Raw genomic sequence first — 22365 nt, forward strand, 5'->3', positions numbered from 1 at the left:
CTTCTAATTTATTTAATTAATTAATTAAATTAATAATATAGCATTAATGAAAAAAAATTAACCGAGTTTTTAGAATAGAAATACCCAAAAATTCTGTAAATCGAGCAAAAATAGAATGTAAAATTACTAATTGACTGGCGTATAACCCCGAAAAATTGTTAGAACGAAGCTAAAACTTTCGTATAACCCGCATCCCTTTAAAATTACCTTTTAACCACGTATAACCCGCGGGTAATCCGCACAAAAACACATAGAATAAGTGCGAATTAAATTAGTTATAACTGACTTTTATGGGTCAACGTCCTTCAAAAATGTTCAAAATTAAAATATATATATATATATTACAGCTGTGTAATATGATAATCAGTAAAAAAAAAAATTGTATAAAAATTTCAAGTAGATGCTAGAAAACTGTATATAATTGTCATTAATAATTTTTTAATAATGATGGATGATGAAATTTAAATGTACACACATCGTAGGAAGAATTTTTACAGATTTTTCCTTCCTATCTATCAAAATACATTGGAAAAAAAGAAGAAAAAAGGAGAAGAGGAACAGTAGCTTAACTATAGAAAAATTATCACCGTATAAATTTTCGATCGTTGACAGCTTTTTGGGTTGTTCTGCTTTACATTTAATGTCTACGTTTAACTTAATATGCTAAACCGCAACTCGACAGGTTCCTTTTTTATTTATTTATTTATTCTTTTTCTTATATAAATTTCGGATAGAATTTTAATACTTTCCTTTAATTGCATAGTAGAATTTTGGTCGAGAATAGTCTAATTTGTTTCGCTAAGTTGAAGAATAGCATCCCACGACCTAAAAGAGAAAAAGAGTTCTGGGAAAGTGTTCTTTGTTTGCTTGATCGGCTTCAGTTATTCTAGGAATAACCTCAGCTCTATTATGAGTTTAAAATTTATCTTAGCTTTGTTCGAGTGAATTAAAAAATAAGAAAAAATTCACCTCGTAATAATTTCAGGGATGAAAGCAATGGGGCATACTTCCTACGATCATATAAACTCTCGTCTGTATAGAAAAACTATGTAAATATATATACTGAAACCGTTCCTAATTCTGTATACGTTAAGATAAATTCGTAAGGCGAGAATTTACCTGTAGTATAACTACGCAAAACCACAGACAAACAGACGGACACGCTTCGCTTTCGTGGTTCACGCATGGTATATACCAGTTTATTCTATGTCATACTTCAGATAAAAGAGGATTCTCTGAATTTTTGTTGATTTTTTGTTATAAATTATTATTATTTTTACGGTTTTTTTAAGCAGAAAACATTAGAGGACATTAACCCTCGACGATATTAATAGTGTTTTTTTGTAAGAGACATTTCAATGATTCTAATCCGTTAAATTATGAGATGGCTAATTTATTCCTGTTGATCTGCTCGTCCCGAATTTATTATTAATCTTTAAATCTCTCAAATTAAGCTTATTTATATATAACATTGAGTATTATTTATGATTTTAAGAAGCGATTGTTCCCTATTGTCGTAAGGAATAAAGATAGAAATAATGATTGCAAATTTGGAATTAATATAGGAATTTAAGATTATTAATTATTCTAAATATAAAAATTACTTATAAATATGGACCTTTAATCGTTAAAGAATAGAGACAATATATTTATACATCAATATAACTGATAGTGTAAGGATCTACTGATAAGTTAGGTTGAAAGTAGGGCGAGGATTGGTCGAGGAGGAGATAAAAGGATAGAAAATGAAGGAGAAGCCTAAATTATCGATCAATCTGATGCTGTAACCATTATAGAATAGCGTATTAATATAACAGGAAGCATGAGAATGGTTCAAATTTACTTGTAAAAATAAGTATTTTATGAAGAAAATTCATTAAAAATGAAAAAAAATAAATAAATTTTCTTATTATACATTGGAAGAAGAAGAAGAAAAGTCAGAATTTTTAATTATTTAGAAGTAAAAATGATAGAAACAATACTTCATTAGTTCAATACTTCTCATATTTAAAGTTCTTAAGTTAAAATTAAATAGAAAAGAATATTGAAGAAGAAAATACGGTATATTAATTTTAAAATATAATAAAAATAAACTGGAAAGCTGCCATTACTTGAAGAATTTCAATAAAAAAATATATAAATTTGACTTTTCCCCGTACGAAACATGGATGCTTTGCTAAAATTACAATATAATAAGGAAAAATGCATTTAAAAATATGAAAATAAGAGAAAAATTTTTTTAAAAATGTAAATTAAACTTAAAAATCGTTAAAAATTGAAGATTTATAAGAAGAAAGACGTGTAAATATCCGCAATTTAATAATACAGAAGCAACAGAAGAAAATAAAGAAAATTCATCAAATTTAATACAACAATAAAATAAAAATTAGCTATTATTTAAGATAAAATATAATTATATAAATCTTACTTTTGGATTAAAAAAACGTAGAATCATCATTAATCTACTATGACATATCCTGTCATAGTAGATTAAATTACACATCGACACAGGAAAAAATAAATAAAAATAAAAGTAAAGAAACACACATTCCCCCTTAAAATTCCTAATAATAAATTCTACAATCAATAGAATATTTTTAAAAAATTTATTATAAAATCGTCATTAAAAGACGTGGCATGTTATAATTTTTCAAGTAGAACACTTACAACACGAAGAATTATTTTTTCCCTTCTCTCGCTGTCAATATAAACTAGATTTAAATTGATTATAGGAAGAAAGAAATAGCAATAAATAAAATAAAATTAAAAAAAAAAGGAAACAGAAAACTGTTTTGATTACGGTTGACTGTCTTATCTGGGTGTTGTCACGTAAAGAGTAATACGATCAGTATTTACAAGATAAGATATCAACTTATCTGCTTCTAAACACGAGAATATTAATTGATAATCTCTTCCTTTACATAACTAGTCGGTTTACTTTGTCTAATTAATATTCCTTTATCTAGAAAAAAAAAAAAAGTTTAAAGTAACATCCCGCCATCATTTATTATGTTTAATACGAGTTTACAAGGATTTTTAACTAATTATAACCCTCCTCTAATCCAATAAAAGATTCATTCCAGCTTAGTTACGCACTTTTATACGTATAAGTTACGTTTTTTCCCGTTCTAGACACGTTACGCTAGGGATGGTAACGGGTAATTTAAATTAGAATATGTCGTACGTATAGGCAATTGTCATTTCGCAACGATGTGCGTTACAAAATATCATTTACGATCGTTTATTTAGTAACTTCATAATGTAATAAAAATGCCTACGAAAGGAAAATTAAATGGAATTTATATATATATATAATATATTTTTTAAAGCAGAAAAGAATAAAGATAATAAAAATTATAATGTGGTCATTGTACTAATTTAAATTTCTTTTTTTTTTTTCTACTGACATAAATATGACTTATATCACTTTTATCCTAATTATAGGTTTCAACAGAGTTCTGGAAACATAATCAGAGTTAAATAGTACAACGATACGTTATTTATATTTGTGAGGAAATAGAAAAATGTATTTATTAATAGTTTTAGATAAAATTCGTACGATTTTATACTGTCCTTTTGAGGAAAAACATAAAAAAGAAGCCTCTCCTACACTATCGTATAATTGTATAATTAAATTAACAGCCCTGTAGGAACAGTATATTGTGAAATGAGGCATTAGTAACAAAAACTAGTTTTATTAAGTTACAAAATTATAATATAGAAACGAAAAAATTCATTGCTGTCGAGTGATGATAATGCAAAGGTTGATGCTAACGAGGTTGTTTCAAAACCAATCTTTTGTTTCGTCGAGGAAAAAATAGTTTAAATAATAATAATAAATATATGTATATAAAAAAAAATTCCGATAGAAAGATATAGATTTTGATCGCGTGACACGAAACATTTGAGTTGGTCACTTCCTCGTATGTTCAATCATGTGACCGTACAACTATTAACTTTTGGTGTTGCCGAAATGAAACGACGATCATCGCATTCATTTATCAATCGTAACTTTATAACGATGTAACTTAATACATAATAAATTCGTATTAAATGATACTTAAATTTGTCGTATTACAACTGTTTTTTTTATGTTAAAAAATGTGACAATTTTCTAAATTTTTACTTATCATCTTCGTTACATTGATGTGTATGTAAGTTGTTCGAGTCATAGATGATTTCGACATCCACACGCCTATTTTTCAATTATAAATCACCTACCTGTACATTAATAACTCAGTTTTTGCTGCGTGTATCTAGTTTTAAATGGTGCGTATTTTTATGCACGTTAACTATTTTCGAAGCCGTGACATCGTTTCGAAAACCATAACCACGTGTTTTCTTTTCTCTCTCTCTCTCTCTCTCTTTTTTTTCCTTTTCAAACTACTGTTTTAGGAAATAAAACTTGATTTTAAGAAATGATTAAGCACCCAATAGCGTGATACACATCATTGTGGTGTGTAGCGCAACTTCCTCCTATAGAATAGTTGGGGATATTTAGTCGACAGTTCTAAATCACTTCACATTAAAGATGTCATTCTGTACGTAGCTTCCTCCTATGTAAGGGTTCAAAATGTAGATAACAACGTATCTGCAACGTAATTATGTGACAGGTGTCGATTAGTAGAACCGATACACCCGCTTATACCTGTAGATTTACTTGTCTTTACCTGGTTGTAAATCTGACACGCCTCCCATACTTTCCGGTTGTGTGAAACTCAGGACCTATTTTGGCATTTGATTTGCTATCCAACATCACGACACCTATTGTATTGTAATGACAGTTTATACATAGTGTCGACACACACGAAATGTATGTGTGCGAGTAGTAAGAGAGGTCAGAACAGGATCTTTTTCTTCGTATATTACTATATACTTTCTTTATAGTAGGAAATTAAATTATAGAAACTCGACCTGGTTTGATTTCATTATATATTTAATTATTATTTAAAAATAACTATATTTAATTAATTCATAACTGTTTTGCCTAAAGGTTTTCGATTACTTTTTATCTAAGGAGCAGCTGAAAAGAACTCTTGTAAACTCGAAGAATTTTTCACATTAGAATTTCACGCATGAATTGCTCCTTAAAGTGCAAGATTCCTTGTATTCCCGAAGGCGTATGCCGAATGTTTTGGGGCCTAAAATCCTTGCACCCCGTTTTTCAGACTCGTAACACACCTCAGGGCGTATCCTGATAGTTCCTAAGCTTAGAAAGGTTCGCTCACGTATGCACTGTTCCCTACACGTTCGAAAAACTTAATTGTTGAAGCTGTAAACTTCTTTCATTCTTATCCATACGACAATAAAAGAAATTTACAAGCTTCAATAATTCATCAAAAGACTATTTTCGTTTAGAAATCGTCAATTAAAGGTTCTGTCGAGTGGTGAAAGAGGGGTTCTGTCATCTTTATAAAGACGAAATTATATTTAATGGAACGTTGCGAGGTCATAAAAGTAAAAAAAAGGCGATTGTTATTTACTTTTTCCAGATTCACCCACAATTTTTACATGTAAATTTCTATCCATAACATCTACAGCGAGAGCTCGTTACCATTTTGTACGAAGCACTTTGAAATTTAAAGATGATAAATAATTTACGACGAGTTCTCTATGGTAAAAAATGTTCTTCCTGCCTTAAAAAAATATCACAGAACTAGTAAAGTCTTCATCGATTCGGCAATTAAAGTAAAGGAGTTGAAAAATTTTTACATCTTCATCCCATTAAGACACATAATCAACAAATAATACAGATGCATCATTGACTCGGAATACTTATCGTGATCTCTCAGCATCCGGAGTGTTAATTAATGAATGCAAAAATATCAAAGCGAATGTTGCAAGTTTTGCTCGCTCGTCTTCCAATCAAAGCTTTGCAACATAAACGAATTCTTCCCCACGTCAGTCCCCCAACACGTGTATCTCCACCTGCTTTCCTTGGTTCATTATCCCAGCCAGACACATCTCTCAGCTGTTCTCCACCGCTCAATAATTGCCTTTTTCTCACGCTTAATTAATTTCAACCCCTTAGATGCTTCCGTATAATGAGATCTTACTCCTGATGTTCGGAGGACACCCATTATCATGCCTTCCAGATATATCAGGGGTAAACGCTCACATAAAATTCCACCTAGAGACCTGTTTAGGAGAGTCGTAGACCATGTTTCTAGCGGTGGTTTACCGAAGAAATTTTAACTTTAAGATAATTTTATATATAAAAATTTCCTTTAATAACGATAACGATAACCTTAACAATAGAATTTCTATAAGCGAAAGACAGGAAGTAGGCACGTTTCAATCATATTTTATATGTATCATTGCCGCATAAGCTATAGTGTAGAGTTAATTGATAAAAATGAAAAATGATCCTATTGTATTCCGACGACATAGATTGACCATGGAAAAGCCTTCCTGTAAAATCCCCTCGGCCCACGTTGAGAGTGCTGCTCCTGTCACGTGACACGGGCCGATCGTTCGTGCGTTCTGCACTTCCTGTCATTAAGAAATCCGTAAGCGGTCGGGAATAGCCATGTCAGCTCGGGTGTCAACATTTCTGCGACACGATATCGTTTCAAACAAAAGCCATATTAATATTTATTATGCTTAAGATACATTAGAGCTAACTGGCATGATAGGAATTGTAATTCGCCTGTCTCTATTTTTTTTTTTTGTACCATTTTTTTCTTTCAGAAGGTTGACTCTGATAATTAAAATTATAAATTTACCAATGAAATAATAATATCACGCTGTTTTTTACACGTATTTTACATACGAACGTGCGCATAGATTAGCCTCCGGATAGTTTCATCAATTTTACTTTTTTTTTTCCTTTTTCCTTGGAAATAAAATTAGCAAAATAATTTCAATTTAATTTAAAAAATTACTCAGTCAGCAAAAGAATTTGTTTACTGTAATTTCTTTATAATGAAGTTGTCAGTTTAGTCCAGTGTCTACACGACCCGAACCCATTTTTATTTTTTCCTTTAATCTGGAAGAAATTAAATCGAATTTACTTAAAGTAATAAAGTCGTTTCTTAGAATAGAATTTTTTCTCAATTATTATCCATAAAATCATGCTTAAAGTTCTGATGTAGGGCCGGTTTCCGATTTGTTGCACAGCATAGAGCACTGGAAGGCAGAGAGATTTTTCAACAAGTGTGAAAATTATCATTCACGTTTGTGCCATACTTAGCCCGGGGACGTAACACGTCTGTGACAAAAGGAGGCATATGTGGGATAAAAAAACGGTAATCTTCTTTCATTAATTTAATACTTTGGACGGACTACTGCCCTTTAATTAAAGTGTGGCCGCCGTCTAACGAACGGTGGCTGTCACGTCCACGTGATCGTGCCCGGATATCCATATTGGTTCTAGACGGGCCACGAGCCCGGATAAGCATTAGAATTAGATTTAGGTCTAGTATACGAGCACAAACACCATGTTTTAATCATGTTTTATACCATGAGATGATGGAGCCGGTCCATCATCCGATAGTCTGTAAACGTGGCCATGCCATATCAATAGCTCGATTTTACGGCCGGTTCTTCTACTAAATCGGGAAAAAAATATTCGAAGGTCATAGTGGAATATTTTAAAAATCTCAACAAATAAACAGCTAGAAGGTAGCTTGGATGTTGTCACAACAGCTTATTACTTAAAGAAGAGAGTTCGCGATAACGGGGTGGCTATTTTTGTGCACAGCCACCTGGACCAATATTCCCGCAGGCGGAACCATCTAAGGCCTCTTAGCGCCGAAAAATTGTTTGGTAGACCTTATCTGCTAGTCGGAAGGAGGTGTGAGCTGCTTTGTCGCCAGCCATCTATTAGGACGTCCATTTGCAAGATAGATGAATTCTTACCCGCGCTAAAAGGCTAAGGGGGGAAGTGCTTAATTAATAAAAGAAAAAAAAAATCCTCTAGGACCAGATGCCCGGCGTGGTAACTTAAAAATTTCCTAGCAAAAATTGCTTCCGCTTTAGTAAAAACGAGCCATCAAAACAATACTAAACTGGAGTATCACTTGTTAATTTATTTGAAACGTAACCCTCCTTTTGTTTCGGTTGAAACGTTGTAAACCTTTATAGCCTTACGTAAATGGACGATTTAGTTAAATACTAAAGAGAAAAGGTAAAGTAAGTTTTATTTTCCAGACTTTCAAAATATGATAATCCTCTTTTCTGTTATTTTACGAGGCTATTCAGGTGCGAATGATTGGATACTAAAACCATTCCATCGTGCAGTCGGCTCCTCTTTGAAGAACAACATTTTCTACACTAATCCATTTTAATGTGCTTCAACTCGCTGATGATACAAGTTGCGAGCATAAAATTACGATTATTGCTTAACTCGTACGAAAAAAAAAAGAAAATCTTATGTATCTGTTAATGTCTAAATTTTTAATTTATGATCTTAACCAATCATGATTAAAATTAATAATAATAATAATAATTAAAAATATAAGGTAAAATACCCTTGTTTTTTGTACGTATTTTCCTTGATACTATTCTATGAATTGTTAATTTGCTGTTTAATTATTTCGATATTTTGATTATAAGCGACGATTTACGAGAAACTGGAGGACAACCTGATCGTATATCAAGTAGGATCGACCTTGATGTTTTATACTATTTCGACCACCTGTACATATATATTCCTGTTTAAATTGTGACTTGCGAAGGTTTATGTTGATTTGCGTGTGCGTCATATGTGTGCACGCAAACATCTAGTTTATACCATTTTCCGATAGCAAAAATAAAATGATGTAGCCTAAATGAATGTATGTCGAATATTTTTTTTTTCTTTCTTTTATTTTATTTTTTTCTTTCTTCTCCTCTACCTTTTATCGACACGTAAAGTTTATTACATGCCTATAGGTATGTTGCAATTTGGTTTTTCTACAACAAAAAACTCCTCCTTGTACAATATATTTGATACTTATCGAATTAATAGTTGTACCGATACGTTATTAACATTGTGGTTTTCTAGAATTATTTCGTCTCGCCTCCCTTTTATTTAATGCTAAATGTTTAATAGGACGTACTAATTTATACTTGTAACAATTTAATATAGAGTATTTTAACGGTTTAATTGTAAAAAAAAAATTAATTGTTATACTTATATGAAAATTATACTTTATGAGGCTTAAAGTTTATACTTTTATTTAAGAATTCTTTTATGAATTTTTCCTCTAAACTTTATGAAATTTCTTCTTAATTTTATGTTGTGGATAATCGTGTTTTTAGAGGAAAGAAAAAATGCTTTTATAGAAGGAAAATGTCGTGTAATTATTAATTTTCCATCGACTCGAAATTAATTTAAATAATAATGCTTCGTTATCCGCAACATAAAATTAATTAAAAATTCATAAAAACTTTAAAAATATATAGTTAAAATTCCCTACTTATTAACCTTTATTATCTTAATCCTTATTAATAATCATAATGTCACGAAGAAGAAACACACCCTCAACAAATAATATAAATTTAAAAACACACACTACAGGATAAACATTAAAGAATTAAGCAAAAAAAAATAAAATTTTATATAACTAAATAAACATCGAAATAATTTTTATATAGTTATAAATTGTATGTTAAAAAAATAATTAAATTGTACAGACAATTTATAACAAAGTAAAAAATAGAATAAATTGGAGAAAGAAAAAAAAAGGACCTTATTAAATTTCCTATAAATTATTTTTTTTGAGTTAAAAGGAAGAAAATCTATTTAAAAATTTCAATAAAATAATTATACGTTATGGATTTACATTTTTTAAAAATTAAAACACAATAAAATAATTATTGATAGCGATCTTTAAAACATTTTATCAGATAGAAAATTGAAAGTTGTTAAAGAAGAAGCAAACATACGTTTATAAATGGCTCTATTCTTTTTATTATTAATTACTTTTAATTATAATTGTCATTGTTTATTATAAAACAATATGTTTAAAATATATAGGCTATATATATTAGTTTACAGTTGATTAATTCTTTTTAAAAAGTGCTGTTTAACTGTACTTAACATTCATGCTTGTACTCATAAGAAAAATATATGAAGACTTGTTAGAATAGAGGAAGGACCTCACATATTTTTCTTTATTGGAAAGGAGCCCTGTTTATTTACAAATGTAGGGCCTCATCCCTCTTCGAAAGCCATAAAAATATGCGAATAATATAAATAAATTTATGACTATTTATCATGAGATACGTTCATTTATATGACTTTTTTTTTGTGTAAAAAATTCTAAAAATTAAGCTCTATATCCTTTACTAAATGGTCCTTCAAAGCTTGGGTTATAACTAGAAATTAAAGCTAGAAAATAAGGAAAAAACATTTAAAATTCAATCGACAATTTAAAAAAAAACAAGGGAGAATGATTTAAAGACACGTTTTATAAATTAATAATTATTTAGATATCATCTTATCAATAAAATATTTCAATTATTTTAATAGTTCTACATTATAATATTAAAAGTAGACATAAAAAAAAAATATATAAAAAATAATATCTTAAAAGGCAAAAAAATTAATTACACTTCATTAGAATAGATTTTAAATATGTTTTGTGCATACAACTGCACTATTATCGAAGGTTCTGCGTGTAGTTAGGTGTAAAATTAAATTTTTTTTATAATTAATTTTAACCTTCAATCTTCCTGAATAATAAATATAAATCAAAGAAAGATTCTTATCGATAGGTAAGTTATATAAGAAGAGATTTTTAAATAAAAATTCGATATTAAATTTTTAAATAATAAAAGAAAATATTGATATAAAGTCAATTTATTACACTATAAATTTTTCTATAAAATAAATATGTGGGGAATTTTTTAAAATAACTTTTAAAAATTATAAACTTTTAATTCAATAATAAAAAAAAAATTGATATAATTTAAATTTAAATGAGAGTAAATTCAGAAAAATTTACATAAATTTCTTATTGAATGTTGAATTAAATTTACTAATTAATAATTTATTATTATTATAAATAAATAATAAGAATTATCATTTATATTTACAGCAGGAGATGAAAAAAAAAAAGCACGTGGTATGCTCGTGCTATCTGTAGTTGTGTTCTGTATTGTTTTGTATAGATTGAAATTAAATAAATTATTTTATTATTTAAATTTTGTAAATTCCAGAATATTTTTTTAATAAAAAAGAGTAGAAATTTAATAAGAATTTATAAATTAAAATTAATTTTTCATATTTTTTTTTAGTGTTAAAAAACACGTGGTTAAGTTAATGTGAATAATTACACTTCTCCATTATTTAATTACGCTTAATTTAAATAAATAAATAAAAAAAAGAAGAAATTAAAATAACTTTTATGCGATTATTATTAATGTAAACAGTGGAAATTTACATAATGAATTCCAGAAAACTAAAAAGAAGGAAGTGTAAGGGATGTGAGATAGTTACGCTATGAGCAATGTGTTCTATTAATATTGATACAGCGACTAATACAGATATAAATGATTAATTTTTGTATAAAATTATACGTTTTATGTTACAAAAACACGTTTTTATCTTTAAAAATATTCATTAAAAACTTGCCTGTAGCCTGTTTTAAAGTTAAATTTCTAGCTTGGAGGAAGGGAGGGAGGAAAAAGAAAAAAGAAAAAAATGATACAAATGAGGAGACAAAGAAATAATAAATAAGTTTTTTTTTTTTTAAATTTATTATTATTGATTTCCGATTGTTTTTCATTGCTTGTAGACATATTTTAAGAAACACGTTTACATGGCTACCGATTCGAAGGTCATAAGCCCTATAGTTGATAAGAGGGTGACAAAAAACGAGTAGGCCTACAGGTATCTAATCCGCTAATATATAGTTCTTATCTGATAATGTTTTTATAGTTGGCCACATGAATTATTCATTTGTTGAATTAGCAAAACGTTTCTCTCCATCCATGGCACCCCAACTCTGCATATTGATACACATTTTGTGGCAATTATGCTAAAGAATCGAGGTTCTTTCCAACGTAACGAGGAAGAATATTGATGTTACAAGAGAGAAATGAATACAAAATAAGAAAAAAAAAAAAGGGGAAAAAGAATTATATTTTTCTAAAAAAAAATAATCTCCATTTTATACACTTCGTTGATCATTTTTGTGAGAAATCCTCGTTTACTAGACCCGCATAATATATTAGTATCTAGACCACCTCAGAGCTAATAATGCTATAATTACACCTCTATAAAATATTATCCTCAAATCTGGTGTTATGACTAATTTTCATTCATCTATAGCACTTATATTAACCGACAGGTTCAACCCGAAGTCATTTATCAGTATGTACGTACATGTCAAATTATGATACTCTGTATGAATTCTGTTTGACTAGATTTAATTTATAAGCATATTCTAGTCATGTAGAGACAGGAAGATAGATTATAATGCCATTTGGACATTTGCAATATAGTTTTAGTTCTTTTGACCTAAATTCATAAGAGAATTGTTATCATTTTTTTTTAATGTTACTTTAAAAGGGATGATACAAATTTATGAGACATCTGGATATACTTTTTAAGTGTTTTTATGTAGTAAAAACTATAAAAAAAAATTTTTTTTGTAAGTAAATAATTCATTATTTAGCGCATTAAATGTTTGTAGTTTATAAATTTTAAGCGCGAAGGTGAGTTGCGAGTGATGGTGACTGGTTGGCTTGTAGATGAGGAAGATTACTGTGCGAGGTCAATGAAGAAGACTATTGACGTTATAAGAAAGAAGCGACTGTATAATAGAAAAAAATAACCACGAGAAGCGATTATTTTTAAGTGTAGAAAGTAAGGCTTTGTAAGTGTTTGTGAAAGTAAAGAAGTCTTTGTGATTACTTTCTTTCGAAGATGCTAAAGATACACTCCTGAAATATATGCGTTAGTGGAGCATTTTCTCTATTTTTTATTCAAATTGGGCCTATGTAATGAAGAAGATAGTAAATTTCTGATTTTATTTTGATATTTAATTTAAAAAAAAATTTAAATAAAACTGTCCTTTTCCGCAATTGTTTAAGTGATTAAAGAAGCAAGTTAGAAGTGTCTTTTCTAATAATTATTTAGCTCGAAGAACCTTTAAAGGAAACAGAACCTAATTTAAAGTACGTACACTAACTAAATATCAACATCCGTTTAAAGATGAATCAGTCTTTTCAACTGTAGCAGCGGTTAAATCGTAAAATCCATTAATTTTCGCATGGACAGCAACTATTAGCTACTCTTAACATGTTTGGAGATGGGTCTTGACGTGGAGCCAATCCCACTCGGTTCAAAATCCAGTCAGATTGACTAGCCAATGTTTCGGAACGGGGCCATAGAAGGTGAAAGATACGGATCTCCGATGTGATGGGAGAAAGGAGAAAATATACAAAAGTCCATGGCTGATAGCATCTCTAGCAAAGTCGAACAGTGTAACGGGGCGTCAAATGCCAGCCGTTATCGCAATCTAGTGCAGCCATCTGTTGCTTGACCCTACTTGTCCTTGGCCATTAAACCACTTAGTCCGATACTCCTGACCCATTGTCAAACAATGACTCCAACATGGGGTTTTGATAGTATAATACACTATTCCGTCGTTTTTCACGCCGTCTACCGAGATTTCGCGATAAACGCTTCGATAGGAAGTATTTCTCACAATCTCTAGTCCATAGTTCGAATAGTGCTTTGCGGGTGGCACCGTTCAATCTGCTTCCTTCATTCACTCCGGAGTCAGTCAATAAAGGAGCTTGCCCATAGTGAGAAATAGTCAGCAAGCCTTTTACAATCCGTGTATTTGTATACTCTATAGAATTACACTGTAACACATAGGCTGCGAAGCTGAAAAGAAAGCCCAACTTCCTTACAAGAGTGGATCGTATTGCCAGCTCCAGCTAAGAATAATCAAGTCATTTAGCTTTGTTCTTCGCTAAGTAGGTTAATGGAAATTATTACCACCTTACAAGGTCAATCAGATTTAACAATCCAGTTGATCCAGTCTTTTTTTCATATCATTAGCGCTTTAGGTGCTGTCAACAACGAATGATAAAGCGTTAACACTCTCTAACGTGTAGTCTAACCAGTGCATTACACGCGTTAAATAAGATGTTACTGGAAATTGCTTCTCCAAGAGTGTCACTGAAAAATTGTCTAATTAGCATACACCAAATGAAATTTTCTTTCCTACTCGCTCAGACAATACCCCTTAGGCTAATATTAACTTTTCTAATGTTTCTAGGAATTTCGACTTCGTTTTAAATGACCTACACAATATTTTTTACCACGTCCAGCACCAAGGAACTACTCAAAGAATCAGGCCATCGATAGGATTAATTGTTGAACTAAGTTTTTTTCCGCCTTATTCTAATTCACGCCTAGTCTCTAATGTCTTAAAGTTGTCATAAATATGCCCTTAATCTTTTGAAATTAAGGGCATTTGAAAAGCAATGTGCATATTATTAAAAAAGTGCACTTACGGCTTCTGGAGCAAGTCGATTAAAAGCCGATGTCGCCTGGAAAATACGTTGCTATCATTATATAATAGTACAAAAACGTAGGTTATTTATTACCTCCCCTTTACCTTAACAAGAGGGGGGTATCGTGCCAGTCGAACAACACAAACTATGTCCAACTGCGAACAGTCATGCTGCAACAAGAAGAGCATTTATGTGCTGGATTAACTCTATACACAGTACTCTCTTTGCACACAATACAGCTCTACTGTGTCGGATTGCTAGTAGGGGGCCTTCGGATGATAGATTTGACAGGAAGAAAAGAGTTGTTCCGCCTGAAAGGAGGAGCTATTGTGAATCACGATTTTTCACAGCAGGGTGTGAAGATGCCTACCTCCTACATAATCTTTTCTAAAGACGCGTTGTGTTTTTAAATGAAGTCAATGTATAAATTGGTAGGATTTACGAAGTATTGTTAGTCTCCTAATACTAGGGAATGTCAAAACTTGTTAACTTTTCATCTTTATTGCGCTACTTTTGTATTGGCTTATCATACCCGCTTGTAAATAATTCAAAATATACAGATAAATCTTTAAAGCATCCACATTACACCTTATTTACTCGTAATAAGTATAAAAAAGATAACAAATTCTGTAAATAATTATTAAAATTCGAATATGTTCTATAGACGTATCCATAAAACGTATTGCTGTAATATAAATGTTACGTTACAAATTGTAATTGTAGATTGAGTAGCGTTAGAGACGGAGCCAATTGATTATTTGTACGTTTATAAAGGGGGGAAGGCGTCGCAACACGAGTTAAGTAAAAGAAGAAAATTATCAACGAGTGTTCTATTCCGAACACATAAAGGATTGACATTGGCACGCAAGACACGTCTGACGACTAGATTGACATAAATTGTTAATAGAGAGTCGGTTGACAGGTAAGAGTGACGAACACAGCATATCGTGACAGTTTGCGTGTTGGCACCGACAAACGTGACACACATGCGCAAAATAATATATATAATAGCAACGACGCAAAAACCATCGCATCGTCGCCTTTCTCGTCTCCAACAATATATTTAACACACAGAAAAATATACAGCAAAATTTTAATTAAACCTAACTCAATCATATAATGGCCTATAGGCAAAAGATAGGGGGAGGGAAAATATATATATATAATACAGTTCGATTCGATTGTTTAGAAATTCAATTCTGTCAAGGACGTATACATCTTTATGAATATTTACCTATTGTATGCGTCAACAAGAGATATTCATCAATCATTTGACAAAAGGCTGTCCAACTATAAACAACAGATAAAGGACAACCAGGTTTTGTTTCCTCTTAAGACAAAATTGACTTCTCAATTGTTACCTTCGTGACATGTGCGTTGAAAAGTTTGAACTGAGAATTGACATGAGTAGGAAATTTTATATAATCAATACTCTGCTTAATAATAGAATAAAGTGAACAAACTTTATTTATAGTTCTCTTCTTCATGTTTTTCCTTTGCTTGTGGCTTCTTTAGGAAAAAAAAGAAACATAAAAAAAGAAAACAATAATTACTTGCTGTAATTATGTTTATTTTCTACGCGATTTTAGTATTAAAATTTTATAAATTTAAACGAAATTATGTTTTAAATATTGTTAATTTTAAAAGATTTTAAACTTATTTTTTTAAGAAAAAAATAAAAATATTTTAAAATGTTTTCTATTTTCGTCAACAGATGTCGCTAGTAACTTTTACTGTTTTTATATACTATCCTATAAGGAAATTAATTTATATTTAAATTAATAAGTAAATTTATGTGTTATATGTCTATTAATAAAAATAATTTCGATTTATGACTTTAATCCTAAAATATAATTTTATAAATAGAATTTAAAATGAAAACACCATCGAGATGAGATTCGTCTAACACGTGCGTATATAAAGTTGTTACGACACCCGCAAAGGAAATAAATATTTGCGAATTTTGATCGCATGTCCCGAAATGTTCTTCGGTCGGCTGCACAAAAGAAAGTTCAAAGGTCGTACGACCTCTTAAAATTCCACACTGGTCAATATTCGTCATGATATATTTAACAGTGATAAAAAGGCATTCTCTTCTTCATTCCAATACTCAGAATCTCACGGATATAAGGCCTCCTAATGACGTCACAAGTGACCTTAGCTTGTCGGTGAGAGCGGTCTTAGGAACGCTAGACTCTTAATTAATTTAGGCGGCTAACCTGTATAATTGAACATCAATGCGTGTACGTCTCTCTGACCTTTGACTCTTGGCATTTTACACGAAAGTGGTTCCCCCTCTAACGAAAGTCTAAAAAGATAATTTAACGGTATTAAAAATGTAAAGATACAGATGTTCTTTTGTAAAGTCCAATGATTCCATTGCGTGCCACCTAATGACTTCTAATATTTAGCCATTCCCGTTTTTTTCTTTGCGAGGAATTGTTGGATTTTCAATAGAAAAATACTAACTTGAGGAAAATCAGATGTTTTTGGTCTATGGACCTATAAGCTAATTGTACGTTACAGATATTCGTTCAATTGACTACTTTTCGATTGTGGGTTGCTATTACTTTGGGAGGTATTTTTTTGTTCCCCTGTACTGTTGTTTTGTTTTTGGGAGTGTTCCGCCGGGATAAAAACGATTCAAAGAATCAGTGGGCGAATGTGACGAGTAAGAAAATTTGAGAAGTCATTAGTGGGCTCTTGAGGGGGTGGCTCTACTCTGACACGCAATGTAGGGAAACAATGCTTTTTTTTTAGATTCTTCTTGTAGGTCTTTTCGAATTTTTTTCATTCTTTCAAACAGATCAGTGTTTTTTTCTAAGAAAAATAAACAATTATAATCGTATAGTGATTAGAGCAAAGTGTAGAATGCACTCTTCACTCGCTAAAGTTCTGTTTTATTTATCATGTAAGATGCACGATCTTCAAGTTTGATCATTGAAAGCCCTTTGAGTTTTTTCTTGTCGAGTTTTTTAATATCTTGAAAAATATATCGACCAACCCACATTAAAATTAAGAGTAAAGGATGAATGTTAAAACGTGCATTATCGGGCTTGTATCTCTAAACAAAGCAGAATATTGTTTTGTTAATCATCTCACGTAGTTGGCGCATTTCTAAACGTTTTGGTAATGCCGCACAGTTAACATGATAGACTGTAGGAAGACGTGTTGAGAGTTTATGAAGTTCTTTCAATTTATAAAGTCTTGAACTTTATACCGGGCATTTTTCAGTCGTAAAGCTTCTTTCGCTCTTAAATTTAAGCTTTCTACAACACAATTTACTTTATTACTTTTACTAAAATAGGGAGGGCAATTAAGTAAAAACACTTTAGGAATTTACATTAAAAAGAATTTTTAACACCATTATTCATAACTTTATACATTTTATTCATAAATTTATGTAAGTTGCAGGCATCAAAGTTTCCCTCAAAGGGTTGAGAAAAAAGTTTGGACAATGACATTCCAAAGACCACACATACAGGCAACTCTATCATTTCTGCGGACTTTGATTAGTTTAGACTTTTCTCATTGAAAGTCCTGCAACAAATAAACAGCCGCCCGTCTGACGCCAAAAACATTAGAAATAGCAGGATTAATGCAGGACAGCGGGGAGCCAATGTGCGGGCAATCAGCACGTCAGAAGTGTCGTTAGTAATCCCGAGACACGTAACACGTCTTTGTCCATCTGACGTCTTCAATGTTGTTGTAGTCATCCATCTCTTTCTTGCACAATCGACGAGGACAAGTTCAGCCGTGTTGAAACAATTGTTACTAGCAAGATGGCGCCTGGTCGGCACTCCGTAAGCAAACAATAATCAGATTTAATACCAACAGATAAGTGGCACTCCTCATTCATCATTTTTTCCCGTCTAGGGGATTACTTAAGTCCTACCGGGGGAGGAAACCCGTTGCTAGAGATGCCACCTGGCACCACGCCCCACCAACTTCCGCCGTTTCTTCGTTGTAATCTTGTTTTTTTTTTACTGTTTTTCTGCTTTTGTCTCGGATTCGTGATTTTAGAGAATGACCCGGGTGCATCCCTCCCGTTTCTACCTTATGATTAAGTAAAATTGTTTAAATGTTACGACGTGGCTCCATCTCTTTTGTCTTTTGCGACATACCCCACGTATCCGTTAAAAAATAAAAAATAAAAAATAAAACGGCCAATTCCTGCTATTATATAATTATTTTTTTGTAATATAATCGAAACAATAATAGTTTTTTATTCATAATTTTAATGATTCGAACACGCTACAATAGATTTTACGACAGTTAGAGAAATTTATTTAAACTAAACACGAATTGAAATGCTATTGTCGTAAGCTTTTAAGGGTCAAAATTTACTGAAAAAACGATAATAGCCGTAATGGGAAAATTTTATATATATAATAGTATTGTGAAAGGGGGTAAAAACGATTAAATATTTCATAAGGTTACAAAAGTGTTGTATTTTATTAAATTGGTTTCCGTGATAATCTTACTTATTGATGACTTTCGTGCAAATGAATTCTATCTAAAGTAAAATAGAAGCAGCTGCTACATCCAATGAATTAATAAAGAAGCAATTCGGTCACGCTTTGGGACCAATGCGAAACAAACTCAAATTTTTATTTCGTAATCAACTGTGTAGCAAATGATTTCAACTTGTAATACCGTCCTTTTAAAAACCGAAAATCATGCACTCTCTCGTGATTGATACCCAATTGCTCATGATAATAATTTCCAACGAGCATATATCTCCTTAAGCTAGAATTTAGTCTTCATAATGATAAATAATGAATATTTTATCGTATAAATGATTCATATCTACTTTATGTTTAGAAATTAAATTTTCTAACTTTAAACGCAACGAATTTTTATTTATTTATATATATATTTTTTTTCCTTGAAAAGTAAAGTTTTAACGAGTTGGAAACTCGAGAGGCTTTTTATAAATGTAAAAGGTATATATTTAAAAAAGTACCTCAATCATATTTATAATCTTTCTTAACCTGTAATCTAATCATTAGAAGTCATCAACAGTGTAGACTCGTAATTACAAGTCTGTGCCATAATTCGGTACGGGATTGCATTTTTTTAAGTTGTAAATATAGGCCTACTTTTAGATAGATTCACGATAAGAATAAGTATTATTTACATAATATTATGTAAATATATATTTAGAGTAATTTAATCCCTAATCTAACTGGAGTTAAAAATCTAATAGTAACTCGTAACCTAACGTCAAAGTTCTATCTACAAAAATTTGGGAATAAAAACTCTCTTTAAGAAACATCCCTACATTCTTATATATTTAAATTAATTTTTTATGTATAGGCCTATACGATTTTTATTTTCATTAGTTTTTAAGTTTCATTATTTTAAATATAGCCTATCTTATGATATAATCGCTTAAAATACATGTATTTTTAATAATATTTTTTACGCAATATATAAATAACTTTATTGTTTAAAATTAACCGATTTTCGTTAAAAAAATCGATTATTTAATCGAGTTTTAATCGATTAAAAATTGTATTTATTTAAAATAATATTTTAAAAATTATTCGATTTTGATTTCAATTTTTATTCGAATTCGAGTAATCGATTTCTATTTTACTTGTATATTGTTTAAAATTAATCGATTAATTTTAAACAATATACAAGTAAAATAGAAATCGAGTAATTAATTATTCGATTTATCGAAATCGATTATTATTATTATTATTTTTAGTTTAATTTGAATAGGATTTTTTTTATTTTAATTTTTTCTGTAATATTTCAATAACAGATTAATGTCTATAAATATTATTGGCTAAACTTTTTAATAAATATTAAATAAAAATAGGAAAATCATCATAAATTATATTTTAACTTTGAAGCAGATTATTTTAATTATCTTTATCTCTATATATTCAATTATAAATTATATATTTAATATAATACTATAATTTATTAATATAGACATAAAAGAATTGACAATCTTTTTAATTTTAACTACTTTGGCCATTTGTTCTATGAAAATTATTCTACTTCAGAATCAATTTAACAAGACATTAGCCTACAAATTCCGCCAGCCTAATAAATTCAGGCAAAATTAATTTATAAGACAACAATTTACGTAAGCTAATTATATAAATATCTATCATTTATCTTTTCATTTCAGTCTTCTAATGCATCTTTATATTATAAGCAGAGGAGTAGCCTATCAATGAAAAGTAAAGAGAGTCTACACAAAACTGTTTTATTTTCTTTATGATTCTAATATTAAATATTTATATTAAAATCCATATTACGATAATGCCGTATATTTTATACATCCAACTCGAAATTAATTACATTTACATCATTAATTTTAATTAATATAAGTGAAAATTTACATAACGAAACCAATTTTTTTCGAATTTACAACGTAAATTACGTTTATTTCAAATCGTAATAAAACCAGAAAAAAGTGTAGAGTTTATTTACGTCATCAACAATATTAAGAGGCGCTTATAAAGTGTTAATATTTATCCACTTACTTCTGTATATTTAGATTTAAGTTTCGTCTAATTTCTCCAAACAAACACTCCATCTACTTAAGAGTATTTGAACGGAGTAAAACCGTTTAGCAAGCAGCTTGTCATCGCCAATGTAAATAAATAAATAAAAAAAATATATAGGTAGAAAGAATACAAAACCTTTCGGTTACGTTCTGAGACACAGAGGTGGTCCTATCTAACTACTTATTATGACTAATTATTACTTAGAGTAAGGAATGGGCGGCAACACATTAACTTGCAAAACTACCAACGATATTATCAGAGAAATGCAAATTATATGTGATGTGCAGTTGTATTTACCTTGGAGAACATGATATGAGATGGCATGAAAAAAAAGAACACCAGTCGATAATTAAACAAACATAGCATTGATTTTTTAAATGTTGTATTCATACAGATAAAAGCTTGTATAAGTAAATTAACAATGAGTATTTGATAATAAATTAATATATTTTCTTCAAAAATCATACCTGTCTGTGACTTTTTTCTAAATATATATTTTTTTTTTATTTTCGTTCTTTGATATTTATCACATCCCACTTTAATCATTAAAGGAATTAATTAATTATTTAATTTGTTTTTTTAAATTTTTCACCTTACACCTGGCATTTTAAATTCATGTTTACATCATTAATTCGGAAGATAATTTAATTTAAAAAATGTCTCTCTCTTCCGTTTTGAATGGGAAATTAAACAGAAGCTACGTTTCACAGTTACATTTACAATTATTACTATCAATTTCTCATATTTAAGATTGTTTAATTCGATGACGTGAGCTATTTTATCCTTAATTCTTCGCTTCAATTCAATTTACACATAATAAAACACGAAAAAAAAGGGCGCATTTTTCTTAAATTGTATCATTTAACAATAGAAATTAATAAAAGATCATTTTTCAGTCGATTGATTAATCGTTTGAGAGAATATATTTTTAGTAGGATATTTATAAACACGTTGCTCGGAACAAAAAGGAATAAAGTCCTTCGAAGTTAGAAAAACTCGTCGTTTCCACAAGCACACGCAATAAAGTCATTGAGGAACTTAAATTGGTTGCTTTCGTTCGAACCAAAACTCTGGAGCGATATGTAATTACTCGTCTAACTGACTGTAATATATACTGAAGGATGTCTCATGGCCAACCCTTTCGCCCTTCTAAAATTTCGACAACCCCTAATTAAATGTGACGAATGAGAAACCACAATAGTTAGCTATTTTCTCTGAATAGAACCCTTAGATTGGGATCTACATGTTACTCCTTCTTCCTGCTTAATAAAACGCGATCGTACTATAAGAATATAAGGCCCCTGCCTCATAAAACTCCTTCCAAATTTTCACTTATAACAAAGCTTATTAATAATAATAAACGCTTTTTCTTCAAATA

General features: G+C 30.1%; 1 protein-coding gene across 2 annotated transcripts in view; it reads right to left on the bottom strand.

Moving 5' to 3' along the window:
- LOC111617906 (T-box transcription factor TBX20-like) overlaps positions 1 to 14651 on the bottom strand; it is a 71452-nt gene extending 56801 nt beyond the window's left edge. For both annotated transcript variants that reach the window (XM_023359271.1, XM_023359270.1), the window contains exons 1-2: positions 14562 to 14651; positions 14458 to 14493 (exon numbers count right to left, since the gene is read on the bottom strand). The gene's annotated coding sequence lies outside the window, so the exon portion shown is untranslated. The remainder of the gene's footprint in view (positions 1 to 14457; positions 14494 to 14561) is intronic.
- Positions 14652 to 22365: the final 7714 nt, after the last annotated feature.

The sequence above is a fragment of the Centruroides sculpturatus genome, unplaced genomic scaffold (assembly GCF_000671375.1).
Source record: "Centruroides sculpturatus isolate CEXI.00-Female unplaced genomic scaffold, Cexi_2.0 scaffold215, whole genome shotgun sequence".
Lineage (NCBI taxonomy): Eukaryota > Metazoa > Arthropoda > Arachnida > Scorpiones > Buthidae > Centruroides > Centruroides sculpturatus.